This window comes from Cetorhinus maximus, chromosome 12 (genome assembly GCF_964194155.1).
Source record: "Cetorhinus maximus chromosome 12, sCetMax3.hap1.1, whole genome shotgun sequence".
Lineage (NCBI taxonomy): Eukaryota > Metazoa > Chordata > Chondrichthyes > Lamniformes > Cetorhinidae > Cetorhinus > Cetorhinus maximus.
Window position 1 is genome coordinate 88082193 of NC_135890.1, and position 24001 is coordinate 88106193.

Below are 24001 nucleotides of genomic sequence, written 5' to 3' on the forward strand. Positions count from 1 at the left end.
AAGTGGAAAAATTTACATTTTCCCACATTATACTCCATCTGCCAAATTTTTGCCCACTCACTTAACCTCTCTGTACCCCTTTGCAGATTCCTTATGCCCTCTTCACAACTTATTTTCCTACCTATCTTTGTACCATCAGCAAATTTAGCAACCATGCATTTGGTCCTTTCATCCAAGTCCAGCTTTCCAACCACAAATTTGCACCATAAATGATCATTAATGCCATTGCTCCAGGGATGGCACTGACCCAATGCCAAAGTTACCACAGGAGGGAGCGGGGAAGCACTGCAGAAGTTCTACTCGTAAGGTATATTAAAAATGCACTTGCACATCTGCGATCAGAAAATGCAGTTCAGGGTTCCAGACAGACTGAATCCCATTAATATTGCATTGCTGTTGTCTGTCTAGAACATTAACCGTCCTATTCAGAAGTTATCCTGTGCATGCCTGAACAAATGAATGCACAGAGCTATTTTGCAAAAATTAAACATTGTATTGTTTAGCAAACAGATATAGAGAAATCCTCAATCTCTATACATTTAAATTAAAATCAGGTATTTTTGCCAGTGTCTGGTGCTCCAACAGACCCTCAAGCACTTTGCAAGCCAGCTTTGATATGGCAAAGGATTTACACTGCATGCAATGTCAATATAAATTGTGTGACCCTATCCCCTTCAGTAATTATCTCACTATTTCACTAGAGTCAGGTCAGCTCCTGAATTCAGAATTGCTCTGCATGTTTAACATTAGTTTGGAGTGGAAATTGCTTCACACTGATGTAAAAATGACTGTGTAAATGATTCGTAGAATAATCCTTGTACAGGAGTATATGCCTGATGTTAAAGAAAGCAGATAACCCTAAATAAGAGACAGTGAGAATGAATAATAGAGAAGCCTAAAACAAAGAAAGTATTTACCCTGAGCCTTTAACCTTATTAATTCATGCAGTCTCTATTACTAATTCAATCTTAGATATTGAAGTTAGGTTGATTGTTAAGATTATTTACACACTTGAATACTTGTGAGGCAACAATGTCCTTTCCACAGTTATGAGCAAGTTTATTTTGCAAAGAGTGGAAGAATCTGAGGGGCTGAGGAAAGAGATTTTATTTGTAGTGCATAAACAAATAATTCAACAGGATGAGAGGTATTTTCCTTGTGTTGATCAGGACGAGCGATATTAATAATACATATCTTTCCACATCACAGAATCACAAAACTGATAAAGTGCAGAAGGAGGCCATTCAGCCCATCGTGTCTGCACTGGGTCTCTGAATAAGCAATTCACTTAGTGCCATTCTCAGGCCTTCTCCCCGTAACCTGCAGAGCCTTCCTTCCCAGATAACAGTCTAATTCCCTTTTGAATGCCTCCACCACACTCTCAGACAGTGCATCCCAGACTCTGTGAATCACTGTGAAAAAGTTATTTTTCTCATATCACTTTTGCTTCTTGTGCAAATTGCTTTAAACCTGCACCCTCTCGTTTTCAATCCTTTCATGAGTGGAAACAATTTCTCCCTATCTATTCTATGCAGACCTCTCATGATTTTGAATACCTCTATCAAATCTCCTCTCAGCCTTCTCTTCTCCAAGGGAAGCAGTCCTAATTCAGCCAATCTATCTTCATAACTGAAGTTCCACATTCCTGGAACCATTCTTGTGAAACCTTTCTGCACTCTCTCCAATCCTTCCTAAAATGTGGTGCCCAGAACTGAATGCAATACTCCAGCTGAGGCTGAAGCAGTGTCCTATACAAGTTCAAAATATCTTTCTCACTCTTGTACTCTATGTCCCTATTAATAAAGCCTAAGATACTGTATGCTTTACTAACTGCACTCTCAACCTTCAATGACTTATACACATATAAAACGATTTCCCCTTAATAAATCCATGTGGTTTTCCCTAATTAACCTGCATTTGACCATGTGACTATTATTTTTGTCCTGGGTTATTTCTAGAAGTTTCTAGAAGTTTGCCCACCGCCAAAGTTAAACTGTAATTGCTGGGCTTATCTTTACACTTTTGAAAAAGTGCATAACGTTTGCAATTCTCCAATCCTCTGGGTCCACCCCTGAGTCTAAAGAAGACTGGAAAATTATGCCTAGTGCCTCTGCAATTTCCACTCTCACTTCCCTCAGTATCCTTGGATGCATCTTATCTGGTCCTGGTGCCTTATCAACTTGAAGTACAGACAGCCTATCCAATACACCCTTCTTATCAATTTCAAACCTTTATAATGTCTGAATTACCCCCTCTTTCACCATGGCCTGGGTAGCATCTTCTTCCTTGGTAAAGACAGATGCAAAGTATTCATTTAATACCTCAGCTGTGCCCTCTACCTCCATGCGTAAACCTGCTTTTTGGTCCCTAATTGGCCCTACTCCTCCTTTAGCTATTTAAATGCCGATAGAAGACTTTAGGGTTTCCTTTTATGTTAGCAGCAAGCCTCTTTTCGTACTCCCTCTTTGTTTCTTTTATTTGCTTTATCACCTCCCCTCTGGACTTTCTACATTCAGCCTAGTTTTCAACTGCATTTTCTACCTGGCACCGGCCATAAGCACACTTTTTCATTCTGGTCTTAATTTTATCTCTTTTGCCATCCAAGGAGCTCTGGATTTGTTTGCCGTACCTTTCCCTTTCAAGGGAATATACTTTGTATGTGCCTGAACTATGTCTTCTTTGAAGGTAGCCCACTGTTCAACTACATTCAGATCCATTTGCACCTAGCTCTCCCAATTAAGCCACAGGATAAATTCAGGATAAAACTTTTTCTCTCCTATGCCCATTCCATACCTCCCACCCCACAATTGCCCACAACACGCTCCCCACCCAGCCCCGATCCTAATTTTCAAAATAGTCCTAATCCTAACACCCAAAACAGTCCCCAACTGCAACATCCTTACCACCCTTCCCACTACATCACCAGGCTATGACTCTGGCTGTGGCCTTTCTTTTAGCAGCCATCAATAATGGCACCAAAGCTTACAGCAAGATATGTAAAATGGTGGTGCCAAGCAATATTTAGACATGGTTGTGTCAACATGGCTCAGTGGAAATTTTTGTTACCACTACCTTTGTTAAGATTTGAAGTTCAGATCCAGCTTTTCAGATGATAGGGGAATTCCCCTAACCACCTACATCAACGAAGAAGGAAGACCATATAAATCGTTATAAATTTTTAAATTCTTTTACGGGATGCAGGTGACACAGGCTGGGCCAGCAATTATTGCTCATCCCTAATTGCCCTTGAAAAGGTGGTGGTGAGCCACCTTCTTGAACCGCTGCAGCCCATGTGGTGTAGGTACACCCACACTGCTATTACGAAGGAAGTTCCAGGATTTTGACCCAGCAACAGTGAAGGTACGAAGATATATTTCCAAGCCAGGATGGTGGTTTGGAGGGAACTTGCAGGTAGTGGTGTTGCCATGCATCTGCTGCCCTTGTCTTTCTAGACGGTAGAGGTCGCAGATTTGAAATATATGTTACAAATAATACATCAATTAAAATTCCTCAACCGAACCAACCCCTAACAACCCACTGGCACAGGCTGTAGCCATATGACTTTCCACGTTGTGTTATGTAGCATTTACAGCACAGAAATGGACTACCCTGGGCCAAGCTCTTATTTCTTTAATAATTTATCAATTTGCTTTTCTTTCCTATTCACATTTCACGTTTTCTTCATGTTAGCCCTTTGCATCTCCTTTCTATATTTTGCCCTCAAATAATGACCACATTCTGAGCATTAACGTTTAAGATGTCTTTGTGAAGGCAGAAGTTCAGTCGTACTTTATTTATTGTAGTTTCACAGCAAACCAAGGTTCGTTTCAGATCATGAACTCTAGGAACTGTGTGTACTTCAAACTTAATTATTTTTAAAACGTAAGCACATTATTATCTATTCCTTCTTGATTATGTTTTATAAATACATCTTCTCTCCGCATCTTTTTAATATTGCTTTTGTCATACACATTGGGTTAAATTTTTGTTCAGGGTAAGGCTTCTGACACTGGGTGTCACGATTTTGGGTCGCGCCAAAGACTGATGCTGAGTTTTAATAATTAGATCAGTTAGTGGCCAAGGTGTCCCCACACTGTCACTCACTCCTGAGACAGCCAATAAGAAGCACTCCAGCACTAACAGATCAGCAGCCCCACCATCAGAGGTGGGCACCGCTGAAGTATGTGGGAGAGAGATGGAGGGCAACTCAAGAAGGAGGTACCATCTGAAGACCTTTCAATAACTTTTAATATCAAAAATACCTCAGCTGCCAGGCTGTAATTGTGAATGGGCGAGCCCTCCAGTGGATGGCCAGTGGCCTCAGTTTTGGCCCAATGGCTATCGTGGGCATGGGAGCAGAGCTGTATCCTAGCTGGATGAAGTGCTGGGCCTCCACCCCTCCCCAGTCTGCCATTAGGCCACCTCGGCCATGTTTCAGCCTCATGGGGGTGCCCACATGCCGACCAGAAAATTTTAGTCGGCAAATGTTTAGTTGCCTTAATTGGGCCTTTAATTGCCCTAATGGGCTACTCGCTGCTTGCGTTTACTTTGGCTGCTCTCCTTTTTATAAACTTGTCAAAGCTCAATGAGGCTTTTCATCATGTTGACTCAACAGCATGTAGACATGGATGGCTACAGAATCCCCAAGCATATTTGTATTGGAACAGTCTCAGGGGAAAAAACATCATGGTGGTCAGTACGAACAATGCAAGGACACCCTCAAAAAAAGCCTTACCATTTTCTGCACTGCAGACCACCATTCTTGAGAAAACAGTGCAGCCAAATGGTCCACGTGGAGACAAGCAATGAAATTTTGTTCAGCATGCTTTGAGGACCATGTATGCCAAACTCATAACATCCAGTGTATCCAGAGGAAGCCACATTGGATGTTGTGGCACAGCTGCAGGAATTCAACATGAACTGCCAGTTCTGTGGATGCCCATGCTGAACTCGCATTGGATTCTTCAGCCAGTGGAGGATATACAGTAGACAACTTGGACATACAGTCAGATATACCACCACCAAAAACTATTACAATCTGTTTTTATATCCCTGGCTAATTTACTCTCAAATTCTGTTTCCCCCCTTTTTATCAAATTTTCATGGCCCTTTGCTTGATTTTAAAACACTCCCAATCTTCAGGCTTATGACTATTCTTTGCAACATTATACTCCTCTTCTTTTAATTTAATATCTATTTGTTTTTGGGATCAGCTTTGATGGCAATGCCAGCATTTATCCTCCAATCCTAATTACCCTTGAGAAGCTGGTGGTGAGCTGCCTTTTTGGACTGCTGCAGTCCATGTGCTGTAGGTACACCCACAGTGCTGTTAGGAAGGGATTCCAGGATTTTGACCTTTAAATTATGCATTTTTGATTATTTTATGCAAGTATTGACTATGGGAATGTACTTAGAAACTTGGCATAACTCCTTGACTTTAGTCCGCATGGATGTTAAATTAGCAGCTGACAGCCAAATGGTCCTGCCAATCTAACGCCAATGCACAGCTTGAATCATAGAATGGCCACAGCAAAGAAGAAGGCCATTCAGCCTATTGTACCTGTGCTGGCTTTCTGTAGGAGCAATTCATCTAGTACTCATCCTTGACCTTTTCCCTGTAGCCCTGCACATTCTTCCTCTTCAGATAATGATTCAATTCCCATTTGAAAGCCTTGATTGAACCTGCCTCCACCATAGCATCTGGCAGTGCATTCCAGATCCTAACCACTCGCTGCATGAAAAAGTTTTTCCTCATGTCGCCATTGCTTCTTTTGTCAATCACCTTAAATCTGAGCCCCTGGTTCTTGATCATTCCACCAACGGGAACAGTTTCTCCCTATCTACTCTGCTCGCACTCCTCATGATTTTGAATACTACTATCAAATCTCTTCTCAACCTTCTCTTCTCCAAGGAGAACAGTCCTAGCTTCTCCAATTTACCTACGTAACTTAATTTCCCTGGAGCCATTCTTGTGAATCCTTTCTGCACCCTTTCTAATGCCTTCCCATCCTTCTTAAAGTGTGGCGCCAGAGCTAGATGAGCACTGAAGTTGAGGCTGAACAAATACTTTATACAGGTTTAATGTAACTTTCTTGCTTTTGTACTCTTCCTACCTACTGATGAAGCCCAGGATGTCATATTGCTTTAGTAATCACTCTCTCAACCTGTCCTGCCACCCTGAATGATTCATGCACATATGCACCTCTTCTCCTGCACCCAATTTTAGTGTTGTACCCTTTATCTTATATTGTGTCTCTGCGTTCTTCCTGCCAAAATGAATCAGTTCATACTTCTCTGCATTAAATTTCATCTGCTATTTGTCAGCCCGTTCCACCAACCCGTCCATGTCCTTCTGAAGTTTAACACTATCCTCAGTTCACAATGATTCCAAGTTTTGTATTGCGCACAAGTTTTGAAATTGTGCCCTGGACACCAAGGCCTAGGTCATTTATATATATCAGGATTAGAGCAGGGGTCCTAATACCGACCCCTGGGGAACTCCACCATAAACTTTCCTCCAAATCGGGAAAAAAAAAACAACCCTAACTATTACTTTCTGTTTCCTGTCACTCAGCATCGACGCGGGTGAGCACCTTCGTAAATTGCTAGCTTCGGAAATTCTAGATTTGCTTAAATTCAAAATAAAACTCAAAATTTCCAAAGACAGTTTGCTTGTTGTTGCGACGGGAGTCTGCTTCCAAAATACCCTAGATTTACTTTCTTATGGTTCCTTAATGTGCTCGCACAGCATGCCATGGCGTGATAGGGTTACACGTTGTTCAGCGAACATTCCGTTGTGTATCCTGCGTCGTTTACTCTGTGATTTGTGGATTTATGTGAGATTTGAAGTCAACTGTGGAATTTAAAATATCCAGCTAATTTACATAAGTTCCGCATTACTGGCTGCCAACGGAGAAGCTGGATATAATCATGAGTTTAACCTGGTTTGCAATTGGCATTCCGAATCACCGATCGAACAAACACGCAGAACTCCTGCAGATATTCCGCATGCAGTGAAACTGATAATTCCATCAATGGTTTCCTATGAAGTTTACCGTCTGTTCCTACGCAGTTGCAAGTTTAAGTTGGCTCAATTTCAGTTCTGCCTTGTGATACATAAATCTTTCACTATGCACCAGAAAACAGGGGCTAGTATTTGTCCCTAGTTATCGACCAGGTTACATGATTAATCCAAAGTAACAATTTAACCTGATCTGCCCGTTCAAATAGTCCCAGGTCTATATTATCTAGGTAAATCACGGTCAAACTGTGGCGTAAATAAATGTAAATTTCTATAATTACTACGTTAGAAACCTATACTGTTAGAAATCTACCGCGCTGTCGTTGGATTTTTACTGCTAATGGGGTTGGCAGTTGAATCCCTGGTTAGTAATCAGGCTGCGTTTTGTTTATTGCGTCTAGTAAACTTTTATATGAACTTAATATCCAGAGGTTTGAAAGTTATACTGTTAATTTTTAAAGATCAGATTTCCAGGTGAAAGCTATTTCCATAAACACAGGGGTGCCACGATGCTAAGGACCCGCATGATACAGGAGAGGTAGATTGGCGTAAAGCTGTTTGCGCTCATTCTGCATAACAAGGAGGGGATTGACACCCCGGCGGGCAATGCACAGCAAATCGTTACACACACAAACTGCATGATAACAGCTTATTGAATATACAGTTTAATGACTGTTTAATGAAATGTATGAATATCATTACAGTGAATTAACTTTTTTTGAATTAATAAATAACACTAACGACCGAGGCGTTGAAAATTTTGACCGGGGAAAGTGAGAGCATAAAATTCTCAAAAAGTCCTTTGCACTTATAACGACAACAAAAAACGCATCATTAGCAACATTGTTAACTCACTTCTACTAGTGTTCCAGTTTAATTGGAAAGTTGTAATCATATTAATATTTTCACAGGGAAATTGAATGTTGACGATTCAATTGCTTTATCGATCTTACTACGGATCTTTAATCCACGACAATACTAAAGTCAACACACATCATTGGTAGATTTAAAGTGTAATAAACGATGGGTTCAGATGGATTTTAATTCGAATTGTTTACTGACGATTGTAGCTGGGACTTTGATTAGAATTAATGCGCACAAAACTTGAGCACAAAATAGTCTTTTTACTGCTATAAGCGTATGCATTGTAGCGGTCGTGCGGGACCTCTCACTGGTTTGAAAATGTCTCACTGGTCCTTTCAAATTCGGAAGGGAAGCGGTGTGATAGATTGTGCGAATTACGGCGGAGTTCCTGTAAGGCAGACGGCGGAAATTGAAAGGGGGAAGTGACTATCGATGAGCTGCGCTCTTATCTTCGTTTAGCCAAGGTGCAATAAGGGGCTTCACTTTAGTGACGTGCAGACAGAGGAGAAACTCGTTTGCGGGCCCGATCTTCTGATGTTTGCTTGTTATAATTTTTCACTTTTCACATATACTCCAGAATATATATGTACATATGATGGCTTCTATCCATTTAGAAGGATTCCCATTTCTCACGATCAAACGCAGAATATGAACGGCAGATCCAAATCTTTAAAAGAAAGTAAGGTGTTTTTTTTAAAAACAAGATCCCCGAGTCTACAATTTAACAGGCAAATGTATCAAAGAATTTAGTGGAATTGGAAAACGCACGATGCGCTTTTCCCAACAACTCATTCCAATTCTAACCACAGCCCGGCTTTCCAAAATAAATAATCCAAAAACAATCTTGGTTAAACCAAGTCTAAGAAGTCTGCACCCAAAATAAAATTGCCCGTCCGGCACTTCCTGATGGCATCCCAGCCTATAATCGCGAGGGTTATGTGCTATGCAGCCATAACCTAGTTGAACGATCGAACAGGCCCGAGGTACTGAATGGCTTATTCTTGTTTAGAATGTTCCTATGATTTTAGACTGAAGGCTGTGAGTCCCGCTACTACATGCTCCCTTCTTATCCGGAAGCATGGTTAAAGTAAAAGTGGTGGAGCGAGGGTGAATAGATTCTGCCACAATTTTATTTGACAGTGGAATTTTACAACAAAGCTTTTAGTTGCAGAAGTTCTAACACCCCAACGCGCCCAATATCTATTCAGTGTCTATAAATCGACTTGTATCTAGAGTGAGCAGCGATTACCTTCAGGCACAATTTTTACCATGTCAGAATCTATCGTATTCGTTTGACACCCATCCAAACTGCTCCTGTATGATTGCAAAATCGTAGACTGCTCGAGAGAGCGTGCTGCCAGAATGCTGCTCTGGCGATTCCTGCCAAGCTACCCTCCTAACGTGTAACTGGGAAAGCAGAATTAGTCGCCACTGCATCTCCAGTTTGATCTCTTCCTACCGTTATTGCTTGCAGGCTGATGTTTAGGGAATACAGCCGTGAGGGGAAACGGTACGCCCTGGTTAGGAGAGCGAAACTGCTCGTGTTCAATGCGGAAAGAGACCCGGTGCTACTGCAACCCGGCGTATCTGCGCCACCACCGCCTGTTCCTTCTGTCAGGCGCCCACTAATGTAAGGTATCTTTACCTAAGGTATCCGTATGGCGAGTAAGTCCGATATTAAAATGCCATTGATGGGTTTCGTTGTCTCCTTGAGCAGTGAGAAAGGTAATTACATAAATTGCAGGTAGACTTAAAACTGGCTTCTACTTAAACCGAAAAAGTGACCATATACAGCTATCGCCGCAAGATTGTATATCGGAGCAAACAGGCAACAACGTTTAGGTTCATTGGCAGTTTCGGGCGTGTATTTTGTTGTCCAGTTCCTCTCTTGAAATTTTTTCGACTGTTACAATAGTTTTGCGATTAGACGTGACCACATGTGTTATAACATCTGCGCTTAAGCTTCCGTTCATCGTCCCGACCGTCCTCAATTTGAGCGAATAATGAACGTTTGCTTTCATGTTCGGCTCTTGGGCAGCGCTCAAGTTAGCAGGGACAGCTAAGCGGCCAGACGGAGGCATTCTTCCCAAGTCTGGACATAGCATGTAGAGAAAAACTGAACCTACAAGAAATGAACAACGACACCTAACGAAAGTTTCAGTTTCTCATTGACACTAGAATTTGTTATCACGCAAAAACTTGACGATGGGGTGAGACATTAGGCAGCACAGAGGTTGCGAACTGCCTCTATGCTCCAGATGTTTGCTTCCTTACCGCTGTCTAATGCGCCTCCGAACTCGTTCTTTTTTTTATTTCATAAGGTTTCTCCAGAGTTGCTCCTTTGAATCTATTTTATTGGGTAGTTTATGTATTTGGGTGATGTGTAAACAGTGAACAAGCGTGTGTCGAAAGTGACCCTACATCGAAACCTGGATGAAAGTGGTTTTAATTGTGGTCCTAGTTTTCCCCATTTTTCTGTACAGATCGGTCATTTTCTGTCGGACAAGGCGCAAAGTGTTATCACCAGATCTTATGCACCATCTTTCATAGATCTCGCATGAACTATATATATATATATAGCTGCTTTGAACATAAACCAATGGGAATTTAGAAATAAAATGATTTATTAGGGGAATTAAGAATGATCTTCCATCATAGCGTTTGCAGCATTTAGCAAACAGCTGCACTCTCCTAGATACAACACAACAGTTGTGTTTCGGGGATTCGTTATTAATGCGCATCTGGACGATTCCAGACTTATGGCTTAAAGCGAGAAAGAAATTACATTCGCTTCAAAAATGAAACCATTCTGTCGCGACCTTACACATGTGTTCAGCTTTACGAAAAGGACGATCGTTTTAGCACAGCATCAGTTGTCTTGCGTATCTCGAGCAGCCAGGGTGCCAATCAATCGGCGAGGGTTGTTGCAACGAAGCTACTGTCATTCCGTCTACACTCTGGGGAGTGGTCAAAATCATTGCCCTCGGTTCCTAACCGGAGAGAGGCAAAAACATCATTTGGCGTGTTATTAGCGAGATCAGATAACAAACTGACCACATCTGACCATTGGGCAAGGTCGAGAATGTTCAGTTAAGATAGAGGAATACACATTCCACTGCATTCTGAGGGCCTTTTCAAATGTCACGTCCTTTTCAGGTGTAGAAGGTATTCCCGTAGATAAAAACAAAAAACTACTGCGGATGCTGGAAATCCAAAACAAAAGCAGAATTACCTGGAAAAACTCAGCAGGTCTGGCAGCGTCGGTGGAGAAGAAAAGAGTCGACGTTTCGAGTCCACATGACCCTTCGACAGAACTGAGTATAGTTAGGAGAGGGGTGAAATATAAGCTGGTTTAAGGTGGGGGGCGGGGGGAGAGAAGTTGAGGGTGGGGTGGTTGTAGGGACAAGCAAGCAGTGATAGGAGCAGATAATCAAAAGATGTCACAGACAAAAGGATCAAAGAGATGTTGAAGGTGGTGATATTATCTAAGAAAAGTGCTAATTAAGAATGGATGGCAGGATACTCAAGGTACAGCTCTAGTGGGGGTGGGGTGGAAAGATTGACAAGGTATTAGTTGTCAGTCTTTCCACCCCACCCCCACTAGAGCTATACCTTGAGTGTCCTGCCATCCATGCAACACCTGCCCCTTCACTTCCTCTCTCCTCACCGTCCAAGGGCCCAAACACTCCTTTCAAGTGAAGCAGCATTTCACTTGCATTTCCCCTAACTTAGTCTACTGCATTTGTTGCTCCCAATGCGGTCTCCTCTACATTGGAGAGACCAAACACAAACTGGGCGACCGCTTTGCAGAACACCTGCGGTCTGTCCACAAGAAAGACCCAAACCTCCCTGTCGCTTGCCATTTTAACATTCCACCCTGCTCTCTTGCCCACATGTCTGTCCTTGGCTTGCTGCATTGTTCCAGTGAAGCCCAACGCAAACTGGAGGAACAGCACCTCATCTTCTGATTAGGCACTTTACAGCCTTCCGGGCTGAATATTGAATTCAACAACTTTAGATCTTAAACTCCCTCCCCCCATCCCCACCCCGTTTCTTCCCCCTCCCTTTTGTTTTTTTCAATAATTTATATGGATTTTTCTTTTCCCACCTATTTCCATTATTTTTAAATCTACAACTAATACCTTGTCAGTCTTTCCACCCCACACCCACAAGAGCTGTACCTTGAGTGTCCTGCCATCCATTCTTAATTAGCACTTTTCTTAGATAATATCACCACCTTCAACACCTCTTTGATCCTTTTGTCTGTGACATCTTTTGATTATCTGCTCCTATCACTGCTTGCTTGTCCCTACAACCACCCCACCCTCAACTTCTACCCCCCCCCCCCCCCCCCCCCCCCCGCCACCCACCTTAAACCAGCTTATATTTCACCCCTCTCCTAACTATACTCAGTTCTGTTGAAGGGTCATGTGGTCTCGAAACGTCAACTCTTTTCTTCTCCACCGATGCTGCCAGACCTGCTGAGTTTTTCCAGGTAATTCTGTTTTTGTTTTAGGTATTCCCGTGTTGGTCTGAGCGTGGTCGCAGCAGTATTTAATGCCAGGGACTGTCTCCTATATGAAATATTTGATGAGATTTGATGAAAACCTATTGCTTATGCTTAATGCCCATCGTTAAGTAGAAGCCGGCATAAAGGGCAGAGCGAAATAATAGCGGACCTGCTCTGGAACTATGGGGCGTTAAAGGTATGGGGCGGAATGAATGCTACAGTACTTCTTGCGAATCCATTTATGTGCAAATCGCTGGCAAACTAGATGGTTTCATAAATAATCATAGGTGCCAAATTCCAGCATACACCAAGCTGACCGACTGCCAAAGTACGTCAACTTTGGTTGGAGTGCACATTGCACCTTGGCTTGTTCAATAACTGGCCTATGTTGTTTAGTATTTAGTGATCGTTTGTCCTGAAAGCATGATATTTCGATTACGTTCCAAAGCAGCTTCAGCCTGCTTGTATCCTCATGATACAGACTTATCTTTAGACTGACCGGCACCCTGGCCCTTCGAATGGTTGCGATATTTTTTTCAAGTTCTGGGACGTAGATTTTCCAAAACAGGAACAGTTCTCTGAATAATCACTTTTTTTATTTGCATATTGATTCCATTATTTTTCTGTAACTTCTCCGGTGGGTGGACGAAGGACAGAACCTTAGTGAAAATTCAATCAGCGGTGATCTAGAAATTAAATGCAACTCGTATTTGTTAAACCTCAAAACAAGCTTGACTCCTGTCACCCGATGGGGGGAATTAGTTCCCCCCCACCCCCCCACCCTCCTCCAGTCCTACAAATAGGAGAATATTCCAGCTTGCAAATCCAAATATTTCACCTGAGATGCAAATAAGAGTAGGCCACCTTGGAACATTTGGGATTTCAAATCCCGGGAGAGGGGATCTTGTCAGTGTCATAGCAAAGTGGGACACAGAAATTGACATGCAAGCAGAGAGCAGAGATTCGGTAAACAGGAGGTTAATAGTAGTCAGGGGGGTGACCCTGAGCTACAGATACCAGACTACAGTGTGAACACTTCTAGTCCAAAAGTGCATCTAATTCAAAACAAGAAGTTAATGGGAATGAGCTAATGTGAATTGGCCCTGCAAACCTACAGGAAATGAGGGGACGGTGCGATGCAAATCCATCCTTTAACTCACGTGATAGTGAAAGTGAAGCATAAACCCTGTGGGGTAACCTTTGTTCCAACTTTGGTTGGCCACACAATGCTGCCTCCCTTGTTGAGAACGGGGTGGTAGGTGCAAGGAGTTCTAGATTGCTTTGGAAAGAACAATATGATTCTGCTGCGTACCTGCTTGGTCAAAAACCCTGACATTTTCCCTATCTATTTTGGAGAATCTGTTTATATGCATGAAAATAGTGATTAGAGTTGAGCTTTCAATTAGCTGTTTTAAATGTAGCAATAAGTTGCTGTTAGACTGTGTAGATGCAGTACAGAGAAACGCCAAGGAGCTGATCCCCAGAGTCCAATAGCTGAGCCTTCAGGAAAAGCTAGAGAAACTTTGCTTCATTAGCCTTTAGATTCTTTTAGGTATTTGGTATTAAACAGTTTTTGAAAGGTAAATCAAGAGAACTACTTGAAGATAAATCATGGCAGTAGACAAAGACAGTAAGCTGGTGAAAGGTGAATTTAAGACCGATGGCAAGAATATTTTCTTTCCCTTGGAGTAATGAAGATTTAAACTGCCAAAAGAGCAGAGGCAAAACTTTTAGAGTCATTCAAGAGCCAGTTGTATCCAGTGAGGGGGAGGGGAACTGCAGATTTTTTATCTGTCTGGACTAAAATGGAATAATTGACCTTTCTCATTTGAATGTATTTTATCATTGCATACTATTTAATTTTCCTGATATCATGAATTCAGTTTATAGTTTCCCTGTGTCCATTTGTGTGTCCAATTTGGCTGCTGCACCAGATTCAAACGCTTCACTTCTACTTCCCTTTTCTCTTTACCCCTTGTGCCCTTCTCTCCTATTGACATGCTGCCTTTCATTTCTCCTAATATCTCTCTATATGTGACATGGTGTCAAGTTTTGTCTGCTAACGCTCCTGTGAAGTGCCTTGGGATGGTTTACTGCATGAAATGCACCAAATAAATCCAAGTTATTATTGGATATTTAAAAAGTCACAAAAATCAATAAATGCTGTTTTTAAAAACTGTGTTCACCTCTCTGTTCTCAAAATGCTTCAGCAAGACTCCCAGTGGCTTACATCATTTTTGTGTCCTTCCTGCTCTGGGACCAAATCTATATCCTTCTACCTCCTAATAGATGAGGTACATATTGGATTTGCTCTGACTCCTTTAAATATCCTTCCATTCCCTGTAACAGAAAATAATCATCTGCTCCAAAAGTTAACTTCAAATATGAAGTCATTGTTCCTAGTATTACATTCTTCCTGAGGTTTTGAGACATAACTGTACCTCCAACTCTCACACCCTTCACCTCCAGCCCAGCTTCCATTGGCGAATGTAAGAAAAGTCATAATCATGAAGATGTCATAATAATAATTAAACATAATGCTGCCTTCCTGGCACTGGTATCCGGAATTATTGGCTGCAGTACATTTATTCATTTTATGTGATGTGTGATTAAGACAATTAGAGCCAATTAAACTTTGTGTTAATAATAATTGCTTTAACTTTCATCTGCTAATGAGTTCCCATTAACAGTATTATAATGGCTGGACTTTATAACATGATTATGTTTTAAACTCTTTCCTTTAACTCAAGGTAAAATAGAATAGTTTGGAGAGGGAGATATGACTTCCAATGAAATCTGCCCAGAGGCAAGCCCATGTGGCTTCAAACTAAATCTACCTGGAGACAAACCCATGTGACCTGCCTGCTATGGAGGCAGAAACTTAAATCAAAACTTAGTCAAAGTAAAGTGCAAGTCTTAACACCTTGACACAAAGGTGGAAGCAGCTGGCCATGCTGCTGCCCAGACTCTCAAACTCTCAGCATGGGATTTTCCACATCTGCCCGCTGCTGCGATCTTCCAGTCCCACCACGGGTCAATGGACTTTTGGCTGGGGCAACACCTTGCCTGCAGCGGGTCCAGCCTGTGACGGGGCTGGAAAATCCCGGCCTCAGATTCAGTCAGGTTGAGAGATTTTGGGAAAGAAGCCCCACAACAGGTGCTGCTACACCAAACAGAAAAAAAGGAATTTTTTCGGGTTAACGACCAAGCAGAGTGCTAGTGAGGATGGATTCCCCATTCAAAGAAGCATCTGAAGAGTTAAAATTATGGAATTATGAAAGGGTACCTTGATACTGGAAGTCCATTGAACTATGCTCAAGGGGTTGAATGAAGGGACTTTATTTAAAAGAGCACTGGAAGGTTCACCCTGATTGGGCAGGGGGAAGATATACTGTTAAAGCTAAGAGGAGCTTGAAACTTTAAAAACAAGACTGAATTTCTGCTGAGATTGTGGTGTAATATGTAAATGTGGCATGGGGTTTTTGGTTGTGTTATGAGATTACTCAGGAATACATTTCCTGTAGCTTACTGTATTAGCTTCCTACTGAGTAATGTTTTAATGTTGATAGTTGTGTGTTTGTTGCAGTAAAAGTCTTAAAACATGAAATCTTAACATATGATCCTTTGAGTTGGTTACTGGAAAATTCATATCTCTTTTTATAAGTTATTGATCTCTACATGGATCATAGAAACAGTTTATTTTATTAATCATAACAAAATAAAATACCCAAGGCCTTCCAATTGGCTTCCACACTTATCACATGTTTAATGAGCACAGAAATATGCCCTGTCTTCATTTAGTTTTATACTTGCAGAGAGGCATGCCTTTGAATAGAGCACTGGGATGTGCCATTGTTCGATTTTGCTTGATGGAGATGTTCAGTTTTCAATGAAATTTAGTTCCATTGAAATAAATAGAAAAAATTGTAACTTGAAAGAAAATGCCATTCTTAATAGATTTGCTGTTATTAACGTCGTGCTTTTTGGCTTGATTGATGGCCCATTTAGCTTATCCAGTGAGTTAACTAATTAAAACTAGAGGAGTGGTGACAGAATGTAATTGGTCTTATGATTATTTGGTGAAGTGGGGAAATCAACCATCTTTTGCTCCTGATTGCCATCCAAGACACCTTCTGGAAGTGCACAAGCATGGATGTCAGATGGGGATGGATCAGGCTTGGTAATGATGCCCTACCCCAATGCAGTTATTTCTACTGACATGACTGTCACCTCACTATTAAGACTTATGCATGAAAATGACCACTTGGATGAAATTCTTTAGGATGACCAGAGTCATTCGAACTAAGCAAGGGGCCTTCCATAGGTGGGTGAGGAGAGAAAACTGAGGCAAAAAATTGGCCAGAAAAAGAAGCTTTTTTAACCTGAGAGTTTATATACACACACATGCATACACACACACACATCATATAAAAATGAGATTTGACAATTATTGACATTGATTTCACTTCAGCTACTGTTTTAAATGCTTTCCTGAGTTTGAATTCACAATTATTAGTCTGATGTGATAGAGTTACCAGTTAAGTAGAAGGTTAAAATTTTTGTTAATTTTCATGTTCTAAATACCTAGAATTGGTATTGTTCATATTATTGCTTTTCTTTTACAATTATGATGGTAATTTTTTTTATTCATTCATGGGGTGTGGGCATCCTGGCTAGGCCAGCATTTATTGCCCATCCCTAAATGCCCTTGTTGAGAAGGCATTTAAGAGTCAACCACATTGCTGTGGGTCTGGAGTCATATGTAGGCCAGACCAGATAAGGACAGCAGATTTCCTTCCCTTAAGGGCATTAGTGAACCAGATGAGTTTTTTTTTTACAACAATCAACAATAGTCATCATTAGACTTTTAATTCCAGTTTCTTTTTTACTGAATTCAAATTCCACCATTTGCAATGGGTGGGGGGTTGGGTTCAAACCCAGGTCCCCAGAGCATTACCCTAGGTCTCTGGATTACTAGCCCAGCAACAATACCACTATGCCATCACATCCCTGAATGACATAGGCTTACTCCATCAGAATACAATTTTGGAATGTGTCAGCGCTGGAACATCTGATACCATATTCAGCAATTGTCTTCCTCTGGATGTTTTCATTGTCTCCAGATCTGTAGGAGGCCTCAGACAGCTACTGTGTATGTCGATGGAGCATTTAACAAAGAACATTGTACAAGACATGCATCACAGAAATGCACCTTGTTTGTCATATTTTGCTCAAAACCACATTTTCAAACTCATTGCCCCAAGTTTTCATTCACTTCGCCTAGTGCAAATGGATGACAGAACCCTAAAAATCATGTACCTACCTCTCCAGTCCCTATCTATTGCCACCCATCACCATTATGATTGGGGCTACTACATGGGCAGCCCAGTGATGCATCTGTTTCAAGCAGGCGCCTATTTGTAAGATGCCAGTAAGTGTCCTACAGCACCCTGATTCAATTCTGAGTTCCTAACGAATGGATGATGCACTGTGCACTTGCTGCCTACTGATAGTTAGGAGAGACTTACCAGAGAGAAAACGTCAGGTTGGAAGATTTGCAAATTAAGACTGGTGATCGAATCTGTAATTGGCGATAATAATATATCATTACTCTTTATGATATCTTTGGTGTGTAGGTATGCAAAGTTCCTTCCCACTTTAGGCATCACATGGCATTTAATGTAATTGTACAATCAGGTCATATTACAAGAATAAACACTGACCTATGCAGCTCTTTATCATCTCCAAGGCACTGTAAGAAAAGGATTATCCTGGAATGCAAAGATAAACCCCGGCTTCTCTTCACCACAGGTTTTCTTCTTAAACAACCCTCCGGTGGCTCCTCCATCCTTACCTTCAACAATATGTATAAAGAGTTCATGTACTTTTTGTCATAAAGATCAAAACCATCTATGCACTTGCTTATGCCACTTTCCTCTCTCCCTGTATCCCACCGAGCCAAACCTTCCTTAATGTGTCATAGCTCTGAACCACATTTTGCACTAGATTCTATCTCATTATCTGCCTTCCTCTCTCAGAGATCCTCTCGTCTATGAGATCCACCTCAGGTTTCCCAGCAATTCCACATTTGAAACTGTGCATTTAGGTTTCCACCCCTGCTACAGCACTGAAATGGCTCTTATCAAATCAAAATTACATATGCCATTCTATGTGACTGACCTTGCTAAAGTATCTCTCCTCATCCTTATCAGTCCATCTACAGTCCTTAACATACCTGACCATACCATCCTCCTTCAACACCTTTCCTCCACCCTCCAGATGAGTGGAACTGCACTTGCCTGGTTCCATGTTTATCTATTTAATGATAAATAGAGAAACACCTGCAATAGCTTCTTTTCCTATTCCCACACCATTTCCTCAGGAATCTCCAAAGTATCAATCCTGGTCCCCTTCTATTTCTCGTCTATATGTTGCCCCTTGGTGACATCATCCAAAAACACTTCAGGTTCCACATGTGTGCTGACAATATTCAACTCTTACCACTGCCTCTCTCACTTCCTTTGCTATCTCTGATTTGACACACTGCCTGTCTGACATCCAGTATTGGATGAGGAGAAATTTCCTCTAACTAAATATTGGGAAGACTAAAGCAATTGCCTTTGGTCCCTGCCTCAAACTACATTCCCTGACCACCATTTCCATCCCTGGCAACTTTTGGAAGCTGAATCAGACTATTCGTAATCTAAGTGTTGTGTTTGACCCCAAGACGAGCTTCCAACCATAAATCTGCTGTATTAATACTGTCTATTTCCCCTTTGTAATTTTGCCAGCTACAACCCTACCTCAATTTAACCACTGCTGAAGCTCTCTATCTCCTAACTTCCTCCTTCTCAAAGGACTGTCATTGTTCACTGTTTTCTTGGCTAATATTTGTTTCCACTCCACCTGGAAATGTAATATGCAGAAGATTACCTCACAACATTGCTCGTTGGAAATTGGGAATTGATTTGAATTAGGATCTGCAAACTGCAAATGGGAAGATATTTAGTGTCCATTTCAGGACAATCTGCCAGGAAATACAGCTGATCTGGTGGGAGAGTATATTGTAGCTGTTTGACAAGTTGTGAAGATAGTATCCTCCAATTATATAATCCGTTTGGTTTCAGGAATTCTAAGCAATGTATTGCTCAGACCCACAGCCACACAGATATAAAACTTGGAATAACCTGTAAACTCAAAGCCCAGCACATGAAGAGGTGGTGCAGTAGGGAGGATTTCAGGTTCTTGCAGCACTGGGACCAATTCTGCGGGATTGGGCACCTATATAAGATAGACGAATTGTGCTTGAAAACAATCGGGGCCAATGTTCTCACTGAGAGTTTAACTAGTACTTTTGGGGGAGGGTTTAAATTAACTTGGCAAGAGGAGTGGAACCAGACTGTAGTGGTTCGAGGAAGATTCCCACTGGTATGTTCTCAATTCAACTTGATGGGTAATAAATGCAGCCTTACTAATGTTGTCCACATTCCAAAACCTTAATATATAGATATGTCATAATCAATAGTGGGAAATCACAACATAGGTACAGACAGGGAAGACCATTCAAAACAAATCAGTTCTTCTGTTTGGAACATGCTTGCAGTTCCTCAACTTACACCTCCCACTGTTTCTTAACTTAATTTACTGCTTGGGATTTAACTTTTCTATATTGCACACTATTATCACATCTTCTTTCAAAATTGGAAAGCCCAGGTTTCTCCAGCCTTTCCTCCAGTTCACATCAGTGACACTAGGAATCAGCCTCAGGTTTTCCTCTGCACCACCTTCAGGGCTTCAATGTCTGTCTATAATCTCAGTAATTAAAATTCAACAGAGTTTTCAAGGTATGGCCAAAATAAAGCAATGCACATTTTTGGGGATTGTACCATCTGACTTGTGTCCTATTTATTTAGCTACATAGTTTGTCATTCTATTTCTTGTTAATTGCTGCTTCTCACTAATTAAACATATTAAGTTTACTTTCACCTCTAGATCTTTTTCAACTTCAACTTTAGTTATTTCAACTCTATACTTGAAATATGTAAGTCCAATTTTTCTTCCAACAAACAATGCTTTACATTTATCCATATTAAACTACATCTGATATTTATCTGCACATTTAAGTATTTTATCTGACACATCTTGTGTTCCCTGGAACAACTTCATAGAGTAAATGATTACAATAGTTTGAAGTTATGGTCTGAGAACTGCTCTGAGATCATTTGAATTGGGAAATTTTACTTGGATCTAGCAAACCTGTATCCCCGGCTCGGATTTTGTCACTGTTAATAAGCACTCAGACTGGTTTCAAACTGAATTCACCACTGTGTTGTGTGGAGCTGGACTGTGATATATTGCCTGAGATCATTCAAGCAAAGAAGAAGTCCTCACATCAGTGAGAAACTTGATATTTTTACTAAAGTGACAGAAACAAAATGTTCAATGTACAATTTTCTTCTATAAATGGGATTTGGCTGTGGAATTCACTTTCAGGGTTTGTGGTTATAGCAAAATCAATGCCAACATTCAAGGTTAGATTTGGTAAATGGATAAAGGTTGAATGTGAGAGTAAATATGAATTAAAGATAGTTGCTCAAAAGGAAACAGTGATAAGGATTTGTTGTGCTGAATGACCCTTTTCCCTGCTGTTGTTAATTAAATGTAGAAATTCAAATGATGCATTCTTTTTTCCGGGCGGTTATAATGAACGATGAGCTTTTAATTCAAATTACCTATACTTGTAGCTCTAATTAGGATTAAATACAAATGGGGAATTTTACATTAGTTTAGCAGGGAAAGTCAATAGCACTGTTGAAACATTGTGTCCACTATGAATCTTCAGTACATAGGCTGTTCAGTTAGACATCTAGAATCTGGGGTATAACTGAATCTGGTGCATTTTCCTTTTGTGATAAACTGAATCCTGCAAAAAAAAACGAAGATCCTATAGAAAGCAAGAAGTACCAATATTTCTGTGGTCTGTAACTGTGTATGGGCTGCAGTTCATGTGGTCAGATGTTTAGGTACTAAAGAAATAGATACAATTAAAATATTTACATGCTAACAAGTGCTAACTTTTGTAAAATTGTTGTGCTGCACAATATTGTTGATTTCACTTTTATGGCCCTGTTCCTTTGATGTGGTGAAAGTTCAAAATCTTTTAGTTCACGAAGATTTTCCCAATGAGTTTGGTAAAGCAGCATAAGTAGTTCTGAACAATGGGATTATTGTGCTTTGAACTCACAACTATTAGAAATTGAGTTGAGAATGCTCTGATTTACTTCACTACCAACCGCTACAGCTGGTAGGCAGAGGAATTTATCACCTGATTCACCCCTGGACTAGATTCAAACTCAGCTCTCAGTGGAAACAGGCTAATGATATGACCCATTGTGCCATCCAGCAACTGGTGCACCCCATTCTGCAAAACAGAATGGAATAAATCTTTATATAGTTTGAAATATGGATATGCTGATGAGGCGAGATGAAGTTAAGTGAAAGAAGGCTCATGTGGAGCATAAACACGGGCATTGGCCAGTTGGGTAAAATGGTCACTTTCTGTGCTGTAAGCACTCATGAAAAATAAAGATGTTATTATAACATTAGCTTTATCCTACCGTTTATATCCGATTTAAATGGAACTTTGAACTCGTGTCTCATGTACCTATCACACTACTAGCTATTATAAGAATCCATTTAAATGAACATATACTCGTGGTGAGACAGTTGGCTCAAGTGGCGAGAGTGTGATGCAGAATGATGCCAACAGCGTGGGTTCAATCCCTCTAGTGGCTGTGGTAGTTCATGGATGCCTACCTCCTCAACTTGCCCCACCCCTGTAGAATGCTGTCCTTCGAGCTATATATAACGAACTGTATGTATGTGTATCTCTCTATCTAATAGAGAGGGATGTCTATGGTTCTATGTGGGCTATTGCTAATTACTTTTTATTCATCCAGCTATGGAAGTAGGATTTTTACACTGTGTGCTGGATTGTTCCACTTGACAGTTAAAAGCTGGGGGTGTAGATGTGGGGTGGGGTGGGAGGGAGGGGCGGAGTTAACAACCGAGCCTTGACAAATAAGAAACAGAAACAAAACTTGACTGCCTCACAAATGGCAGCAGCATGTTTGTGCTAATCTCCAATCATGCACTGCTTTCTCTGCCTCATTGGATACCTATGCACCGGTTGTATTTCTCCCCACCCATCGACTAACACCTGACATTTCCAAAAGGTGCGTTTTATTTTCTTTAGGAAATATTTATCTGGGTTAAGTTCCCGGGAAGAGGATCGGGCCGATCGAAAAGTTAATTTAATACGCAATTAAATAAAGTTTTATTTGCCATGAGCAACTTTTGATACACTAATTGAGTCGGCCACATTTGAACCCTTTTTATTGGGCCTGGAATGCACGCGCAGCACGTGCACTGAGAATTTTGTTTCGATTTTTTTGTGAAATCAAGGGCAGTAAATAGAAAGAAAACGAATGTGATACGTCCTCGATGGAGTCTTTGCTGTTGTGCTGGCCAAACTGTTCCCTTCCTCTTATTGTAAATTTACGAATTAGCTTCCCAAGTGCCAACGGTGGCAAATCTAGCAAGTCCGGAATAAACAAGTTCCTCGCCTTTTGGCGGCTGGGAACCTGTAACTGACTTTGTAACTGCAGAAATTGTCATTCTATGTGGACTATTGCTAATTACGGTGCGCGCAGATATACTTCGAACATGGTATGCTCATGATCTGAAGTCAATTCAGAATTTGCCACTGTCCTTCGAAAGAAGCCAAGCTCTCGTTACCTGTGCACAAAAGCAGCCCAGGGTTGTTAAACAGCGTGAATTTAAAGGAAACACATGCAAGATTTGGCGCTTTCCAGCTGTGTGTGTTGTGTGTGAGAGTATTGGGGGGGAGGGTGTGGGGGGTGGTGGGGGATGGGTGGGATAGAGGACGTGGTGGAACCATTGACTTGATTTAAAATACCTGCACAAAACTGTTCTTTTCATTTATAATTCATTTACTCAGTTGGTTCGAGTGAGAAGTGAGTTTGGCTATGGGTCATTCGACGAGGAGGGCTTTGTTGGACCAGCGCGCTTGTTGACCTAGAGATATGATTCTGGCTTCAGGTTTTTGGGTAGTAGCGGAATGGGCCGCAAGCGCTAGACTCCGGATCTAATGGGCGAGCTACTACTGCCCCCTCGCCCATACCAACTAAGCTAAGGAAGATAACGTTATTAATATGTAGAGAATCGACCAAACATTTTTTTGTTTATGCCTTAGCAGTTTTTACAAACAACTTTGGCCTTACGGGGAAAAGAACGGTCAGTTTCCGTAAAATGAACCAAAAATCTCAGCCAGGGACTTTAGCATGGGATTAGCAGTAAAGCAGTGGACACCGCACTACAAAGTTGCTCAACGTGCTTTCTGAAATGGGGCTCAGTACTCAATCTTCTGTACTAATGGGCTTACCAAAATAAAAATGTGTTTTTCGATCATATCTAAATTGCCCATAAATAATAGAACCTGAAATAAGGGGGAATTCCTATAACCGGTAACACATAAAACCGAAGACATTTTACCAATTTAAACTATTGACTAGCAACGTTAAAAC

General features: G+C 41.1%; 1 protein-coding gene across 3 annotated transcripts in view; it reads left to right on the forward strand.

The window, feature by feature from the left end:
- Positions 1-24001, forward strand: part of tbx5a (T-box transcription factor 5a) — a 67920-nt gene that overhangs the window by 19668 nt on the left and 24251 nt on the right. Inside the window, exon 1 of one of the 3 annotated variants that reach the window (XM_078554045.1) lies at positions 22521-22630. The exons of the other annotated variants lie outside the window; for them this stretch is intronic. The gene's annotated coding sequence lies outside the window, so the exon portion shown is untranslated. Of the gene's footprint in view, positions 1-22520; positions 22631-24001 lie in introns of those variants that run through there. 3 annotated transcript variants of the gene reach the window in all.